At 39.5% G+C, this 20,138-nt stretch overlaps 2 long non-coding RNA genes across 2 annotated transcripts; one reads left to right on the top strand and one right to left on the bottom strand.

Moving 5' to 3' along the window:
- Positions 1 to 234: 234 nt before the first annotated feature.
- LOC138368987 (uncharacterized) lies at positions 235 to 10,239 on the bottom strand. Its single transcript, XR_011229694.1, has 3 exons — positions 9,571 to 10,239; positions 8,109 to 8,192; positions 235 to 2,997 (listed from the first exon to the last, which is right to left on the bottom strand). It is a non-coding gene; the product is annotated as an uncharacterized lncRNA (long non-coding RNA).
- Positions 10,240 to 12,315: 2,076 nt separating this feature from the next.
- LOC138368986 (uncharacterized) lies at positions 12,316 to 20,116 on the top strand. Its single transcript, XR_011229693.1, has 3 exons — positions 12,316 to 12,384; positions 14,088 to 14,195; positions 19,197 to 20,116. It is a non-coding gene; the product is annotated as an uncharacterized lncRNA (long non-coding RNA).
- Positions 20,117 to 20,138: the final 22 nt, after the last annotated feature.

The raw sequence follows: 20,138 nt of genomic DNA, 5'->3' as shown, positions 1-20,138 counted from the left end.
GATAAATTTTAACCTATTTTGTAGGTGGTTATCATGTCTCCTCTTACTCTTCTGTTTTCCAGGGATGTGAGGATGTGTGTGTGTGTGTGTGTGTATTTGTTTCTGTGAGTACTTATTTTTACTAAGAGATAAGTAATCCGATTGGTTGAATTCACTGGTGTTTCTTTTGGTGAGGAATACGTATTTTTTAATACTGCCTTTAAATTGTTAAAGGGTTATACAAACAAAAGTAACTAAAGTTTATAAATGACATATTTTTATTATAATAATGCTTTGAATATTTTACATAAAGGATTATACAAACATAAAAGACTGAAATTTATAAATTACATACATCTTTTGCTTTGTAATATTATTATACCCTGGAGGATCAGTGTGCATTGGCGAGGATCCTGACAAAGGCATCTTTATCAAATTTATACCCAGTGTAGATGATATATTGGGCTTTATAATTGTTGAAATATGATGGCCACCAACGAGAGGGGTTCAAGTTCCTTCAGTACTTAGTACTTTAGATTCTAAGATGTTCTGAAGCAAATTTGCATCATATGGTACCATATCTGTATCAGTATAACTTGGAAGAGAAAGTTTTTGATTTTATGCCAAGTGAAGGTGATCCCGATGAAGGCATCTTTGGCATATATGTAAGAGGTCCAGCTGAAAGAGAAGGGTTTTCGATGGTTAAAATCATAGGTGTCCCTATTAAAGACGAGAAGCACCTTCCGAAATTTGTAAACTTTGTTTAGAATTAATTGGAAGTTCACTTGCCTGGAGAGGTGCCATAGAAGTATCTGTGCCACTTGGCAAAGAAGGTTTATCTGTGGTGTGAAGCGCGGGAGATCCTGATAAAAGCATATTTGGCATATTTATACCTGGTGTACTTGATATATTAGACTTCATAATAGTTGAAATATGATTGCCACCAACGAGAGGGGTGTAAGTCCCTTCAGTACTTGACACACTAGATCCTACATTGTTCTGAAGCAAATTGCATCAAATGGTACCGTATATGAATTAGTATAACTTGGAAGAGAAAGTTTTTCATTGATGCCAAGTGAAGGTGATCCTGATAAGGGCATCTTTGGCATATAAATACCAAGTCCAAATGGAAGAGAATGGTTTTCAATGGTTGAAACCACAGGTGCGACAATTAGAGGACGAAATGCACCCTCTGTACGTTGTAAATTTGGTTTAGATATGATTAGAAGTTCACTTGTCTTTTGAGGGGCCATAAATGTATCTGTGCCACTTGGCAGAGAAAGTTTATCAGCGGTGTATATTGCCGGGGATCCTAGCAACTTTGCTGTACTTAATGGATTGGGCTTTAGAATGGGTGAAATTTGAAGGCACCAACGAGAGGGGTAGTAGTCCCTTCACCACTTGGTACACTTGGTCCTAGAAGGTTCTGAAGCAAATTTATATCCAGGGTATTTGATAAATTGGGCTTTAGAATGGTTGAAATTTGATGGCCACCAACGAGAGGGGAAGTGCTCCCTTCAGTACTGGGTACTCTAGGTCCTAGAATGTTCTGAAGCAAATTTGCATTCAAATGGTTCTATATGTGTATCAGTATAACTTGGAAGAGAAAGTTTTTCATTGATGCCAAGTGAAGGTGATCCTGATAAAGGCACCTTTGGCAAATTTATTCCCAGTGTACTTGATAGAATGGGTTTTAGAATGGTTGAAATTTGATGGCTACCAACGAGAGGGGAAGTGGCCCCTTCAGTACTTGGTACTCTAGGTCCTAGAATGTTCTGAAGCAAATTTGCATCATATGGTACCATATATGTATCAGTATAACTTGGAAAAGAAAGTTGTTCACTTATGCCAAGTGTAGGTGATCCTGATGATGGCATCTTTGGCATGTAAGTACCAGGGCCAGCTGTAAAAGAAGGGTTCTCAATTATTGAAATCGTAGGTGTCCCTATTAACGGACGAAGAGCACCTTCCGTAATTTGTAAACTGGGTTTAGATATGATTGGAAGTTCCTTTGGCTCTAGAGGTGCCATAGAAGTATCTGTGCCACTTGGCAGAAAGGTTTATCTGTGGTGTAAAGCACGGGAGATCCTGATAATAGGCATATTTGGCATATTTATACCCAGTGTACTTGATATATTAGGCTTTAGAATGGTTGAAATATGATGGCCACCACCGAGAGAGGTGTAAGTCCCTTCAATACTTGGCATACTAAGTCTTAGAATGTTCTGAAGCAAATTTGCATCAACTGGTATCATATATTTGCCAGTATTACTTGGAAGAGAAAGTTGTCCATTTAAGCGAAGTGTAGGTGATCCTGATGAAGGACTCATTATCATGTCTGTAGGTGGTCTACCTGGATATGATGGATTTGTAATTGTTGTAGTCCCAGATACTCCTATAATCGGTAAAACATATTTATACATGGATTGATCTCCTAATTTATTTAATGATTTCAATTGCATATGTAAATCACTGGAAGGGGCTGGACTACCATTGTTGTTCAGTGTCCCTGATACAGACATGTATTTGTCTGGTTCACCCGTTTGACTAGATATATCTCTTTTTGATTTTACCCTAGATGGTATTAAATCTTCACCTTTCAATTTGTTTAAAGAACGTTTAGTTCTGGAGGAAAGCTCGGGTTTCGTTAATAAGGTCATATACGTATTTGTAAAACTTGGGAAAAATTGTTTTTCATTAGTGAGAAGTGCAAATGATTGAGGATTGCTTGGTAGACTATAACTAGGAGTGTCTGGAAGCTCAGGAATGTCATTTGGTGGACTGTATGGATCTAGCACACTGTTGACTCTTCTTCCCAATTCATCCCGCCACTCTTCGTGATTTCCATTACCATCTTCAGCATATATATCATACTCCTCTTTATTCCTATTCATTTCATTCACAGCACTGTCATCCCAGCCAGCAGATGCATCTTCTGTGTCTCCTGAGCCCTTGACATGGTGTCCAGGAGCTTGTGGCCGTCAAGACCACCACCACCACCGCTGTCACACCTGTCCACTGAACGTCACAAACACAAAAGAGAAGTAACAGTCAGTATGAGTCAGAAAAAATTATTCTTAAGGCAAATATATATATATATATAGCAAATATATATATATATATATATATATATATATATATATATATATATATATATATATATATAGACATATATATATATATATATATATATATATATATATATATATATATATATATATATATATATATATATATATATATATATAATAATAATCAGCCAAATACCAACCCTAACCTAGCACCTGGCAAAAAGACGTAACGAACTCCTAAACTCCATACACTCCAAGCAACTATAGTCTACAATCTTCAGCAGATTTCTTAGAATTAATCAAAACTGCACAGCCTGATGGAATCATTGTTTCCCTGCACGTCGAATCCCTATTTACCAACGTCCCAGTCGATACCACCATAGAAATGATACTGCACAGAGTATACAGAGACGAGAGGACCCCCAAATTAGACATACCCGAGCCACACTTGAAGAGTCTTCTCGAGGCATGTACTATAAAAGCTCCTTTCATCAGTCCGCAAGGGGACATGTAACTACAAAAAGACGGAGTAGCAATGGGCTCCCCTTTAGGAGAGTTATTTGTTAATTTTGATATGGGAAACCATCGAAGACAGAGTCTTCAGTAGCAGACAAAAACCAACTGTATATTGCCGTTATGTAGGATGACATATTCGTCATAGTAAAAGACTGAGACGAGCTAATTGATCTAAAAGTCCTCTAGAGAGAGTGTCAGTACTCCGGTTTAAACATGAAAATAGTGAAAATAACAGGCAGCCATTCTTGGATGTACTAATACCAAAAACAGGAACCTCTTTTAAACACCAGCGTATATGCTAAGCCTACCAACATAGGATTATGCCTGAACGGTAGAAGTGAGTGCCCCCCAAAGATACAAAGGCAGTGTTCTTGATACGTATATTCGTCGAGCGCTTACCCACTGCTCCGAATGGGGCAACGTGAGTAGAGAGTTTGAAAGAATAACTCAGGTATTGGTGAACAACGGATATAGCGACACGGGAATAAACGCTGCTATAAGAAGACACCTGGACCGATGGTATAATCCTGAACCTAGAACAGAAACCACAATACCTCCAATAAAATTTTATTACAAATCAACCACGCACAGTGAACATAAACAAGAAGAGAGAGTAATGAAAGAAATAATCCGTAAAGGAGTAAAAAGCATTACTCCTAACTAAAACATAGACCTGGTCATATTCTACAAAACAAAGAAGACTACCGACCTCCTTATCAAAAACAGCCCGATAAGCCAAAAACAGAACCTTTTACAGCAGTCAAACGTTGTATACATGTACACTTGCCCCCACGAAGGATGTAACCTTCAATCTAAGTACATAGGTATGACGTCGGCCAAGCTGACGAGGCGTTTGACATGTCATCTTCAATCCGGTGACCCCAGAAATCACATGAGACAAGCCCATGACATCACCCTAACAAGAGAAATGTTAAATAAAAACACTTGTATAATAGACAAAACCCAAGGTGTAAGAATATTACAAATTCTTGAAGCAATCCACATAAAAGTAGAACAACCTACCACAAATACTCATATTACGGAACTATTCACTCTGCCCACAATGAGAGTAAGAACAAGACCAGAACGTCAAGATACCAACATAGAAGACACTGATCGACAAACAGCGCTCACTACACTTGATTAATCTTTGTATGTACCCCTATTTAACCTTCTCTTCTTAGCTTCTTTTCTCCTTCATGTCTACCCTTTGTTTACACCTGACCCCCCATTGTTTGTTCCATTTGTATTCACCTGACCCCGCTATTAGTTTAAAATATAATGATCTGTACTGTAACATCACTTTAGAATGAACCATGTAGGTTCGAAACGTCGTGCGATTTTATAAATAAGTGTAATACATTGTTCAGTTATTCATTTATTTTACTTCACCTTGAAAACGAACATAAATTTTGGTGAACTCCTCTTCCAGCTGAACCCTGATGCAAGAGCACTAGTAAGAGGGATAGAGGCCTAAATCAGAAAATAGTAAATACGGAATATGCTGTCATATTCAATGAGATATGCATAAAACCAAATCTAACTTGCTGCCAGTATACTCTGATATCTATCTATCTATATATATATATATATATATATATATATATATATATATATATAAGCCTATACTTGCATAAACCACAAGTGAAGATAAACAATCTTTGGACAACACCCACCAGTGGGACTCGAACCCAGAAAGCACAACTACCTTCCAGTAGCTGGCATAACTAGTATGCTTTAACCCACTACGCCATCAGACCTTACAAAAGAAGTAGATAGTTCGAGATATATATCTCAAACATCTCTACCTCCCGAAGGCACCAGATGAGTGAGGGGTCAGTCTGCATTTTTCGTCAAGCCACTGTCAATGTGAGAGAACTCGTGTCCAGCTTATAAGCCTATACTTGCATAAACCACAAGTGAAGATAAACAATCTTTGGACAACACCCACCAGTGGGACTCGAACCCAGAAAGCACAACTACCTTCCAGTAGCTGGCATAACTAGTATGCTTTAACCCACTACGCCATCAGACCTTACAAAAGAAGTAGATAGTTCGAGATATATATCTCAAACATCTCTACCTCCCGAAGGCACCAGATGAGTGAGGGGTCAGTCTGCATTTTTCGTCAAGCCACTGTCAATGTGAGAGAACTCGTGTCCAGCTTATAAGCCTATACTTGCATAAACCACAAGTGAAGATAAACAATCTTTGGACAACACCCACCAGTGGGACTCGAACCCAGAAAGCACAACTACCTTCCAGTAGCTGGCATAACTAGTATACTAGTTATGCCAGCTACTGGAAGGTAGTTGTGCTTTCTGGGTTCGAGTCCCACTGGTGGGTGTTGTCCAAAGATTGTTTATCTTCACTTGTGGTTTATGCAAGTATAGGCTTATAAGCTGGACACGAGTTCTCTCACATTGACAGTGGCTTGACGAAAAATGCAGACTGACCCCTCACTCATCTGGTGCCTTCGGGAGGTAGAGATGTTTGAGATATATATCTCGAACTATCTACTTCTTTTGTAAGGTCTGATGGCGTAGTGGGTTAAAGCATACTAGTTATGCCAGCTACTGGAAGGTAGTTGTGCTTTCTGGGTTCGAGTCCCACTGGTGGGTGTTGTCCAAAGATTGTTTATCTTCACTTGTGGTTTATGCAAGTATAGGCTTATAAGCTGGACACGAGTTCTCTCACATTGACAGTGGCTTGACGAAAAATGCAGACTGACCCCTCACTCATCTGGTGCCTTCGGGAGGTAGAGATGTTTGAGATATATATCTCGAACTATCTACTTCTTTTGTAAGGTCTGATGGCGTAGTGGGTTAAAGCATACTAGTTTATGCCAGCTACTGGAAGGTAGTTGTGCTTTCTGGGTTCGAGTCCCACTGGTGGGATTATATATATATATATATATATTACAAAATCGCACAACGTTTCGAACCTCCATGGTTCATTCCCAAGTAATTTATACCAGTATGTTTAGTGTATAGCATACTGTAATATATTCTTCAGTTATATATATATATATATATATATATATATATATATATATATATATATATATATATATATATATATATATATATATATATATATATATATATATATATATATATATATATATATGTGCTTTTTGCATTATTATTTTTGTATCAACCCATGTATATCTTGTAACCATCAAATGCATAATAAAGCACAAAAATATATATATATATATATATATATATTTCCTTATCCAAGGAAGTACCTTCCCTTTCACTCCTGCCTTCATCTCCAGCTTGTGCACTTGTCTCTTATGTGGTAATGTGTCAAAGGCTTTCTTGCAATCCAAAATATGCAGACTGCCCACCCGTCTCTTTCTTGCCTGATTTTTGTTGCCTGGTCGTAGAATTCAACTAAACCTGTGAGGCAGGACTTGCCATCTCTGATCCCATGATGAGGTTGTGCTCTTTCGCTCCTGAAGCTTTTACTTCCACTAGCTTTTTTCGTACAATCTTCTTCGTCAACTTAAATGGTATGCAAGTTAGGGACACTGGCCTGTAGTTCAGTGCCTCCTGTCTATCACCCTCCTTGTATACCGGGACTATATTGGCCGTCTTCCCAATTTTTAGCAGGTCACCTGTTACCAGTGATTTTACACCATGGATAATGGCATGCACAGTGCTTCTATTCCTTTCTTTAGTATCCGCGGTGAGATTCCATCCGAGTCCATAATGAGATTTCATCCTGGAAAGTGACTCAAGCGGCGTAACCGTGTGAAGCAAGCAGTGCAAATATATGAAGCAAGAGGTGTAACTCAAATGGAGTAATTATGTGATGCAAGATTTGTAAATGTGTGACACAAGATGTTTAAATGTTTGACGAAAATGTTGTGTCTGTGTGCCATGAGGTTGGCAACTATTTGACGCAAAAGTGTAGCTGTATGAAGCATAAGTGGTGTAACTATGTAGCACAAGTGGTTTAGCTGTGATGCAAGTGGTATATCTAACACAAGTGGTGTTACTGTTTAACGGAAGAAGTGTAACTATGTAACGAAAGTGGGGAAACTGTGTATTAAAGGTCGAAAAAGGAGACCAGCTGGCTACAGATGCTGAATTCCTTGAGAATTTTGCATTTGTTTCCTGCATCAATTGCTTGCAAACAAAAACTGTCTAGCGACAGAGTTAAGTCACTATGTAATTTTCCGTTAAGTCTTTATAGAACGGTTGCCTGTAGATTTTAAACTTAAGTGTCCTGGTTGATGGGGTTCTGGGAGTACTTCTACTCCCCAAGCCCGGCCCGAGGCCAGTCTTGACTTGTGAGAGTTTGGTCCACCAGGCTGTTGCTTGGAGCGACCCGCAGGCCCACATACCCACCACAGCCCGGTTGGTCCGGCACTCCTTGAAGGAAACAATCTAGTTTCCCCTTGAAGATGTCCATGGTTGTTCCTGCATCGAAGATGTTCCATGGTTGTCACCGTCGTTGATCACTTCGGGCTCCTCTCAAGTATAAGAAGAACAAACAACAGCCTGTATTACAAGCTAACATCCTGCTGCTTACCATTATAGAAGAGGTGACGGAAGTGAAGTGAAGTGTCCTGGAAGCCACTTGCTCCTTTCATTTAAAGTTAATCGGGAGACATTCCTGAAACAGCGCAACAAACGAATTTTATCCTGTTGAAGTAAAAGACCGTGATGTTTGACGTAAACAAACGTCCAACATAATATAAATACTGACATTTTCATTACTGTTTTCATGTAAGCAGTTTACATAATATGAAGTCATCTCGTACCTTGGTCACATGCAAATTTAAGAGTGAAGCGTCTACGCATTTGTATACAGAGCAAAGTCACGTTGCATAAAAGATACCAGGAACGCCGAAACTGTATGATAATCAATATATACAGGATAGATGAGATTGAAAGTTACCTAATTAAAACTGTTTGAAAGACCTGTTTACATCTTTATTACTCCTGTTAAATACCTTCACATTTTAACTCCTGTATGGGTTGTGAAACTTGTATAATTATTAAACATCGAATGCTGAAACTGTATACCTATATATGTGTCCTATAAGCTTTCTCTCACATTGTCAGTCATCATTTGTAATAAACACATCTGTAATTGGTCCTATTCCGAATACCTTCCGATCCTCTAAGTCCTCTGTAAACAAGAGAGCCATTGCTTTAAACACACAACACTAGTGAAACAATTATTTGACTATATTCTCACTTTCTAATTGGTGAACTAAACATCACTGACAATTTCACATAAAGCTGGTCAATGAACGTTGTTATGTAGTTTCCATGTGGCGGAAAATGTACAGTTCTGTAGTTCACAAGGAAGCTGGGTTCTTACTTTCTTTATTGATGCTTCCAAAGTATTTGATGAAGTCAACTACCTCTTACTTAAACTCCATCATTATGGAATCCGAGGCCTTGCCCTGGACTATATCCGATCCTATCTTAGTGACAGACACCAGTACTCACACAGTTGTGTTTGTGGGGGTTGAGCTCTGGCTCTTTGGTCCCGCCTCTCAACCGTCAATCAACAGGTGCATAGATTCCTGAGCCTATTGGGCTCTATCGTATCTACACTTGAAACTGTGTATGGAGTCAGCCTCTACCACATCACTTCCTAATGCATTCCATTTGTCTACCACTCTGACACTAAAAAGTTCTTTCTAATATCTCTGTGGCTCATTTGGGCGCTCAGTTTCCACCTGTGTCCCCTAGTGCGTGTGTCCCTTGTGTTAAATAGCCTGTCTTTATCTACCCTATCAATTCCCCTTGAGAATCTTGAATGTGGTGATCATGTCCCCCCTAACTTCTGTCTTCCAGCGAAGTGAGGTTTAATTCCCGTAGTCTCTCACCTCTCAGCTCGGGTACTAGTCTGGTGGCAAACCTTTGAACCTTTTCCAGTTTGGTCTTATCCTTGACTAGATATGGACTCCATGCTGAGGCTGCATACTCCAGGATTGGCCTAACATATGTGGTATACAAAGTTCTGAATGATTCCTTACACAAGTTTCTGAATGACGTTCTTATGTTGGCCAGCCTGGCATATGCCGCTGATGTTATCCTCTTGATATGGGTTGCAGGAGACAGGTCTGTGTATGTGTGTGTGTTCACCTAGTTGTGGTTGCGGGGTTTGAGCTCTGCTCTTTCAGCCCGCCTCTCAACTGACAATCAATCAACTGTTACTAACTACTATTTTTTTTACCCCCCCCCCCCCCACACACACAGGAAGCAGCCCGTAACAGCTGTCAAACTCCCAGGTACCTATTTACTGCTAGATAACAGGGGGCATCAGGGTGAAAGAAACTCTGCCCATTTGTCTTTGCAGGCGCCGGGAATCGAACCCGGGCCACAGGATTACGAGTCCCACGCGTTGTCCACTCAGCTACCAGACCCCTTGAGTGTGTGTGTGTGTGTATTTACCTATCTGTGCTTGCGGGGGTTGAGTTCTGCTCTTTCGGCCCGCCTCTCAACTGTTACTAACTAGTATTTTTTACCCCCCCCCCCCCAGGAAGCAGCCCGTAGCAGGTGTCTAACTCCCAGGTACCTATTTACTACATTTACTGCTAGGTAACAGGGACATCAGGGTGAAAGAAACTTTGCCCATATGTTTGCGCCTTAGCCCGGGATCGATCCCGGGTCGCTAAATCTATGCCTCCAGAGCGCTGTCCACTCAGCCACTAGGCGCCATGTGTGTGTGAATATGTGTGTGTGTGTGCTCATGCATATACACATTCGCCTGTGCATCACTATGTGGTAATGCATAAATGATAGCCTTCCAAAATCCACATATTTAAAAACAATTCTGAGCTCGCATAATAAACCATAAAAAACTCAACCGTGGACATAAAACAGCCAATTAAGGTTAACGAAGCAGTTCCAGATCACTAAATATTTATGGCACCGTAACAAAGTTAGTGAAAAGAGACACAGACGTGTTGCACTGGTAACATTTACCGTTGGTTATTTTTATTGCGACTCTAATCCTTGGTTAGTTATATCGTTGGTTGCTTTTACCGCAGCGAACTGATATCGTTGGTCACATATATCACTGGTTAATTTAATCGTTAATTACTGTTATCTTTTGAAGTCTGAAATGGAGATTTGTTTTCCGTAGAGTACTGCTTACTCCCACCGCTACCCGAGCATCTAATTGGTTCACCCGCTTCTGACATTTACTCGAAAACGATGAACAACACAATGCATTAAAAATACCTGAAGATTCGGGTAATGCAAGTTACTGAGGACTTACAATCTTTAATTATCTTAGAGAAAGAAAGAGAGAGAGAGAGAGAGAGTGTGTGATTAACGTCTCTTTCCAGGTGATTAACAATGCATAAACAAGAGGGCTCCAATAAGGAACTTATAATCTAATCATATAGTCTCCCACTCCACTGTCCCCTCAACCTCCTAACCATTCCCCACTCCACCATCCCCTCGTCTTCTTCACTATCTCTCACTCTTCCGGTCCCCTCGTCCTCCCTACCACTCCCCCCTCCCCCTGTCTCCTCATTCTCCCCCACTCCCCGATCTCCTTTTTCTCTGCACCATTCTTCATTCCCCTGTCCCCACCATCCCCAACTCCCCCCGTCCTCTCGTCCTTCCCACCATTATCGCCTCCCATATTCCCTCGTTTTCACAACCATCCCCCGCTCCTGTTCCCTTGTCCTCCCCACCATTTTCCACTCCCTCGTTCAATGCATTCCCAAATGATATGATGTTCCCACCTGAAAATTTATAACATCAAATGATCTGATGTTCCCACCATTGAAATATAAGAAAAACAGTTTAAAAACGAAATGAAAAAACAATGACAAAAATACACTATACTCACAAAATGATTTGTATGGTAAACAAAACAGCTCAATTCCAACACAATGTCACACAAAATAAATAAATCAAAAAGAAAATAAATTGAAATCTATGACAATTCAATTTATCAATGCAATCGGAAACATTGAAATGGAATCGTAACATATTTAGTATAGTGTGTGTTGCTCTTACGGTCAACAGATGGGGCTGTTTCTTAAAAAAAAAAAAAATACGTACCTGTCATAGGTGCGGCCTCTATACTTATACTTTCGAAATGAACAGTATGGTAAACAAAATAGCTCAATTCCAACGCAATGTCAATTGCGTTGGATTTCAATGGTTTTAGTCTTTCTTTTAACCAACGGTGTAGATCGTTTACAATGTCACTGTTAATACCAACTCCAAGGTATTAACAGTTGATAACTGTTGATAACCAAGGTAATAACTTAACATTAAAAGGTGCTCGTGATTCACTTTTAGCAGCGAGTGAATCCAGTAGAGCTTGCAGTCTAGTTTGGGTATTTGTAGCTAGTTGTAATGCTGCTAGTTCTGCTTGTGTGGAGGTCAGCCAGTTGTTTAACCTGACACTGACAGTCTTTGTGCAAATATTATTTCTGTAAAACCTACATGCTGCTCTAGTCCGTCCAGTAGAAGATTGTACCGAGCCGTCGGTGTAGACTCAGTGCTCGTGAGATCTTAAATTCTCGATGGAGGAGGCAATTGTTTCGACTGTAACAGCTTTGAGAAGAGCACGATTCTCATTATCTTTCTTGGTGACAGGTTTGTATGATACTTGAATGGTGGGGTACAGATAAAGAGGAATATCAGAAACAAAAAGATTGCACTTAAAAGGAATGTTGAGTTTAATGAGATTGTAGGCATTGTTGCTCAGCCATTTATTATAAAAGGAGTGAGTTGGTATGTCGACACCAGTCAATACGGTGTTATCAGCACTAAATAATTTGTCTCTGAGCAATGCAAGGTCTCTCATCACTTTAAGGCAAAAGGTAGTGTTGACTTGCATGATTCTCTCTAGTATGGTTGGAAGCTTCAGTTCTTCCCTCATGTTGATGATTCTTGTGCATCTTGAGGCACCAAGAATTATCCTCATGGCTTCATTCTGTACTACTTCAAGTTTGTCTAACAATGGAATCGTTTGAAATGGAATCGTAACATATTTAGTAGAGTGCGTGTTGCTCTTAGGGTCAACAGATGGGGCTGTTTCTTAAAAAAAAAAATTACCCCTAGAAACACAAACCGAAAATGTCACTATTTTCCGCTTGATACAACTTGTAATAAAGTTGTTACATCTTGGCTTAACATGTTTATGACGTATTAGAGCGTTGTTACAACTTGCTATATTGGGTGTTATAACTGGTTAGGTGTTAAAACTTTTTCGAACGTTGTACCAACGCCGTGGTTTCGGTATGTGTTTAGCGGGTACCTGTCCTAGGTGCGGCCTCTATGCTTATACTTTCGAAATGAACAGTATGGTAAACAAAATAGCTCAATTCCAACGCAATGTCAATTGCGTTGGATTTCAATGGTTTTAGTCTTTCTTTTAACCTACGGTGTAGATCGTTTACAATGTCACTGTTAATACCAACTCCAAGGTATTAACAGTTGATAACTGTTGATAACCAAGGTTATAACTTAACATTAAAAGGTGCTCGTGATTCACCTTTAGCAGCGAGTGAATCCACTAGAGCTTGCAGTCTAGTTTGGGTATTTGCAACATTTGGGTATTTGTAGCTAGTATACAGGGGCATGTGATAAGCAGTCTGCACTGGCAGATTCCAGATGCATTTTGAGGATATCATCAACACAAGATTGAATAAGGTAGCAGTGGTAATAAAAATCCCCATCTCGCAGGATAGTTAGTCATACAGGGCTATATGTGGTCTATTTTTTTTATTATTAACACATTAGGTACATCTGCATTAGTGCAGCTACCCTAGACTATATGAAGTGGAGTACAGTGTGTCAAAAAAGCTAACTAGGGGTCTATTTTTTTTTATTAACATATTAGGTACATCTGCATTAGTGCAGCTACCCTAGTCTATATGAAGTGGAGTACAGTGTGTCAAAAAAGCTAACTAGGTGATGCTAAAAAAATCCCCATCACACAGGATGGTTAGTCATACAGAGGCATGTGATAAGCGGTCTGCACTGTCTAATAGTGTTCTTGGTCGAGAAATTCTAGGGGTTCTGTCAGCCACGTTTTACTGATTACGTGGGGGATGGGTCGCAGTTGAACCTGACCTATTTTTAAGTGGGTCGAGAGGTCAGCCCTGATCCTCCCATATTGGGCACCAACCCTACTGAAACCATCACGCAAAGTTTGGTGAGGGTAGTTCTAAGCATCTTACCTTGAGCCACGGACTGACAAACAGTTAAACAACAGGCACTCAGAAAGACATTATTTACCATATATAAATAAATAAATAGTTTCTGGGGTTGTTAATTTATTTGTAACAGATTATAACATTATTATTAATATTATGATTAGTTTAACTTTGTACTTTTATTTAATGAAACGTTTTGCGGTATCCAAGTGCGTAGACACTTCACTCTCTAATTTGCATGTAGCCAAGTAATGAGATGATCTTATATTATATTAACATTATTTACACTCGTCATAAAAATGTCAGTATTTATATTATATTGGACTTGTGTTTACGTCAAACATCACGGCCTTTTACTTCAACAGGCTGAAATTCGTTTGTGACGCTGTTTCAGGAATGTCTCTCGATTAACTTTAAATGAAAGGAGCAAGTGGCTTCCAAGACACTTCACTTCCGTCACCTCTTCTATAATGGTAAGCAGCAGGATGTTAGCTTGTAATACAGGTTGTTGTTTGTTCTTCTTATACTTGAGAGGAGCCCGAAGTGATCAACGACGGTGACACTTAAGTTTGAAATGTACAGGAAACAGTTCCATAAAGAATTAACGAAAAATTGCATAGTGACTGGCCTCTATCGCTGGGAATTTATTGCAGAAGACAAATGAATCTCATGCATTATAGGCAGCTGGTACCAACGGAAGACGAGATTATTTCATCAAAATAATTATTTGTAGCAATCGGTCCGTGGAGACAACGAACGAATCATTATAAAATTATAATGTTTAACTTGTCTACAGAGGCCAGCCGATCCCAGTGGATAAGTGTTAAAACATAATTGTTTAAAATGTAAACAATGAGTGTTATACGAACTTCATTAATGCAAAACGCGAGCAATGAATTTCGTAAACCTTACTACCAACAAACAGAACCAAAACAACGTCTCACCCTTCCAACAGAACTGAGAATGAACAATGTCATTAACATCAACATTAAACACAATATGGAAGTTGTGCAATAACCAATCACTTCAAACAACATGTTAGCCTAAAACGGAATTAAAGTAACTAGATCACCACGCACGGGCTATCCACAATACTTTGCAGAAATTGTGGCAAAGTATTTAGAGGATAGACTTAATAAAATCGCATTTGGTGGAGAGTATATCCGAACAAAAGAATGCGAGTCGTGTGGATAACTGTAATATGTCTTAAACTACACTTGTGCCCCACAGTTACACCACTTGCGTCACACAACTACACATCTTGCAAAACACAGTTAACACAGCTACACTTCTTGCATCACATAGCTAACACATTTGCGTCACACAAATACACCAACGGTATCACAATGTTACACCTCTTGCATCACTCAATTGCACCTCTTACATCACACAGTTACACCTTTTGCTTCACACAGTTGCACCTCTTGCATCACTCAGATGCACCTCTTGCATAACTCAGTTGCACCTCTTGAATCACAAAATTGCATCTCTTGCACGAAACAGTTGCACCTCTTGCATTAAACGGTTTCATCACTTGCATCACACACGGCAGTTACTACTATAATTGTAAGGGCAGCCTCCGTTACCTGTGATCTGGTGATTTAGATCATTCAGGCTTGTTCGCATTTGTGTTCCTCACGTGTGCCCCAAAGAATGATGTGATTTGATAAAATACTATGCCCAAGATTACCGTCAGAGTGCCGGCGGGGGGGGGGGGGGGGTCAAATAGCTTCGGCTATGACCTCCTTTTGACCGGTCGTGATGGTCGAGTAGATAAGGTGTCCAGTGCACACCAGTTGCATTGTGCTCCTGGCATTATGGGTTCGAGTCACTTCTGCGGTGTGAGTTTTCAGTTGCATATAGTCCTGGGGACCATTCTGGCTTGTTCGCATATATATATATATATATATATATATATATATATATATATATATATATATATATATATATATATATATATATATATATATATGTATATATATATATATATATATATGTATATATATATGTATATATATATATATATATATATATATATATATATATATAATATATATATATATATATATATATATATATATATATATATATATATATAAATAAATATATATATATATATATATATATATATATATATATATATATATATATATATATATATATATATATATATATATATATATATATATATATATATATATGCTGAGCCTGAGCTTCCAAACACTGGAAGCCCTACTTTACAAAATGTTGAAACTACTTATAGCTCTCTCATAAGTGCTCCTGATATTTCAAGTATTCCAGAGCATAGTCTTCTACGTACGCCACATAGATATATGCCACTTTTACCTTTACTAAGATCACCTACACCTAATGCTATTGATAAACAATCTGTCGAGAGTGGTACAGATTCTTCTATATCCCATTTAGAGACAGCTGAACATCCAATTATAATTGAACCTAGTTCACCACGGAAAAAAGAAGCGAATATCCCTCACCTATAAATTCAACCTTTACAAAACCTTGTCTTTCATGTATATCATACGCATTCCTAGCAAATTCTTCTTCGCCAGAATTACATATACTTAACGTTATTGATAAATAGTCACTGTCAAGTGGTAGTGATACTTATATGACACCTTAAGAACCCGTTCTCTTCCAGTTATTATTGAACCTAGTTTTCCAAGTACAAAAGAAGATATTATACCTCTGCAAGGGTCATCAAAAGTTAATTCTATTGATAAACAGTATCTGTAAATTGGGACAGATACTTCTATAACACATTTAGAGACAGCCGAACTTCCAAGTAATGGAACCTTGTTTACCATTTACAGAAACAGTGATTGTCACTCTGGAAGGATTATCTGTAATTTAATCCATTCGAAAATCAAGGCTTCCAGGTACACCATTTAGATACGTAGCAAATATATCTTCCCCAGAATCACATATATTTAATATTTTTAATAATCATTCTCTGTCAAATTGAATACATACTCATATGACAACATCAAAGACACATGTACTTCCAATTATAATTTACCAACTAAAAAGTTGTGTATATTTTCCTCCAATAGAAGCACCTGTGACTACAAAAAGTGAAAACCCTCTTCTTCCAGCTGAACCAGGAATGTTAAAGCAAAATGCTCAATTATCAGAATCTATTTCACTTCATAAAATTGATAAACCATATCTGTCAAATGGAACAGGTGCAGATAAGGCACCACTACTAACATCTGCTCTCCCATACATTGTTAAATCCGGTTTATCAATTACAGAAGGTGTGTATAGTCCAGTAATAGTAGGACCTGTGACTTCAACAAATGAAATCCCTAGTCTTCCAGGTGGACCAGTAAAAATAATGCCAAAAATGCATTTAGCCCCGTCCCCTAAACATCACAAAATTTATTAACCTTATCTGTCATTTGGAACAGGTGCAGGTATGGCACTACTTCTACAGACATCAGAACTTCCATGCATTATTAAAGCTAGTTTACCAAGTAAAGAAGTAGCGTTTAGCACTCTGGTAAGAGTATCTGTCATTTCAGTCATTTTAAAACCTAGCATTCCAAATACAGCACAAACGAATATGCAAAGTATATCTTCACCAGAACCCCAAATACTTTACGCTATTGATAAGCAATCTCTGAAAATTATTCAAATTTAGATTTTTCACCACTTCCATAAACACCTGCATTCTAGACTATTATTAAGCCTAGTTTATCATTTATAGAAGGAGTGTTTACCCTCTACGTGTAGCACCTGTAATTTCGAACATTGAAATGTTTTTTCTTTCAGATGCCTAAGATAGATATATAGTAAATATGCAGTTATCAGAATCACCTTTACTTCGCATTACTCTGCTTAGGCATATTGGTAACACTAATGGCTCTGCTCTTGTTCTTGCTTATAATGCTCTTCCACATAAAGACATTATAAACCCCTAGTTTATAATGCTCAAAAGGTAGTTATAGCTATCTATAGCACTATCTCGGGGTTTCATCAGCTGAAAATACGTTGTCTTTCAAGTGCAACGAAAATACATATGCTAAATATGACATTATCAGGAAACATCTGCACTCTACTCTTTGGACAGATCTAGCGTCTGTCCCTAGGTCTACCTTGGCCTTCAGACTCGGTTATGATACCAGTAGGGATGACGGCACTAACATTGATTCTAAAACTTTGTTTACCAAGTAGAGAAGTTATATATAATCCATTATTAGGAGCACCTGTGATTTCCACCATTAGAAAACCGTGTACCATATAAATATACAACAATTGTGCCTTCCTTTAAATAATACTAATAATATATAAAATAATAATATATAAAAATAATATATATCTTGTAAATTCAAATTGTTTATGCTTGTATAATCCTTTGAATATGTAAATATTAATGCAATATTATGAAATATGAATATATATCTCACCAACAAGAAGACCTGGGAGTTCGACCTACTTGTTCATTACTCATTACTATATTATTTGTTCAACACGTACTCACAGAAACACACATACTCACATTCACACAAAACTCACACACATACACACACACACACACCTTAGGCGCCTGGTGGCTAAGCGGACAGCACTCAGGGCTCGTAATCCTGGAGACCGGGGTTTGATCCCCGGCGATTGCGGAGAAAAATGGGCAGAGTTTCTTTCACCCTGATGCCCCTATTACCTAGCAGTAAATAGGTACCTGGGAGTTAGACAGCTGTTACGGGCTGCTTCCTGAGGGTGTGTGTGTGAAAACAAATATTCGTTGATTGACAGTTGAGAGGCGCACTCACCGAACGTTCGGTGTTCGGTGTGTCCGAACAGGTTCACACCGAACCTGTTCGGACCCACCTCATTTTAATATGACTTAATTATATTCCTCAAATTAGGCAAATTTGTAATTAAATTTTGTAAATAAAGATGTTAATAATAATAAGATGACATCAAGCCATTCTGAGATCTCACCCCTCACAGTAACTCTCTGCTTTCAATTGCTTAGGGAATCCGGTAACCACTAGAGCACCCTACCATTTACTCCTGCCTGTTTCTTCAACCTAAGCACCAGCCTCTTATGGGGTAGGCTGTCAAAGAGTTGCCGACAGTCCAAGAAAAGACAGTGTGTGCCCACCCTCCTGAGGTGAGGTTATCTTGAGATGACTTCGGGGTTTACCGTCCCCGCGGTCCGGTCCACGACCAGGCCTCCATTTTCTTACACACCCTCAGGAAGCAGCTCGGTGCAGGTGTCTAACTCCCAGGTACCTATTTACTGCTAGGTGAACAGGGCCATCAGGGTGAACGAATCCCTGCCCAAGTTTCCACCTGTATCCCCATGTTCGCATACCACCCGTGTTAAATAGTTTACCTTTATTTTCCCTGGTGTACGCATGTGTAGATTTTGTGTAAGCAATACGTATGTGTGTGTTGATATGTAGTGCTTATGATCTAAATTACAGAATCAACTTAATCTATATTTTTAGGTAACAACTATATGGTCAAATCTACAAAATAGCGGAGAAAAGTACAGTAATATTTCACTGTCCTTGAGGTTACCTCTCGACACGAGGTGTCAGGTAGCAAGAAACTTTTAAGATCAAATTTCGTTCATCCGCCCTCAGCGTCACCCTTGTGAGTACGGCGACACCCTTGTGAGTACGGCGACGCCCTTGTGAGTACGGCGACGCCCTTGTGAGTACGGCGACACCCTTGTGAGTACGGCGACACCCTTGTGAGTACGGCAACACCCTTGTGAGTACGGCGACACCCTTGTGAGTACGGCGACGCCCTTGTGAGTACGGCGACACCCTTGTGAGTACGGCAACACCCTTGTGAGTACGGCGACACCCTTGTGAGTACGGCGACACCCTTGTGAGTACGGCGACACCCTTGTGAGTACGGCGACACCCTTGTGAGTACGGCGACACCCTTGTGAGTACGGCAACACCCTTGTGAGTACGGCAACACCCTTGTGAGTACAGCGACACCCTTGTGAGTACGGCAACACCCTTGTGAGTACGGCCACACCCTTGTGAGTACGGCGACACCCTTATGAGTTCGGCGACACCCTTGTGAGTACGGCGACAACCTTGAGAGTAAGACGACACCCTTGTGAGTACGGAGACACCCTTGTGAGTACGGCAACACCCTTGTGAGTACGGCAACACCCTTGTGAGTAAGACGACACCCTTGTGAGTAAAGCGACACCCTTGTGAGTACAACGATACCCTTGTTAGTACGGCGACATCCTTCTCGACTCACTAATAGGAATTCCAGGTTCGAATCCCGTGCGGGGCAGAAATAGTTGTGCGAGTTTCCTCTCACTTAATGCCTCTGTTCACCTAGCAGAAATAGATACCCCGGAGCTAGTCAGCCTGTTGTGGGGTTGCTCTATTGGAGGGAGGGAGGGGGGAGGGAGAGGAATA

This window comes from Procambarus clarkii, chromosome 26 (genome assembly GCF_040958095.1).
Source record: "Procambarus clarkii isolate CNS0578487 chromosome 26, FALCON_Pclarkii_2.0, whole genome shotgun sequence".
NCBI classification, from domain to species: Eukaryota; Metazoa; Arthropoda; class Malacostraca; order Decapoda; family Cambaridae; genus Procambarus; species Procambarus clarkii.
The sequence above is the reverse complement of the archived record's forward strand: the minus strand, read 5'-3'. Positions and strand labels throughout refer to the sequence as shown.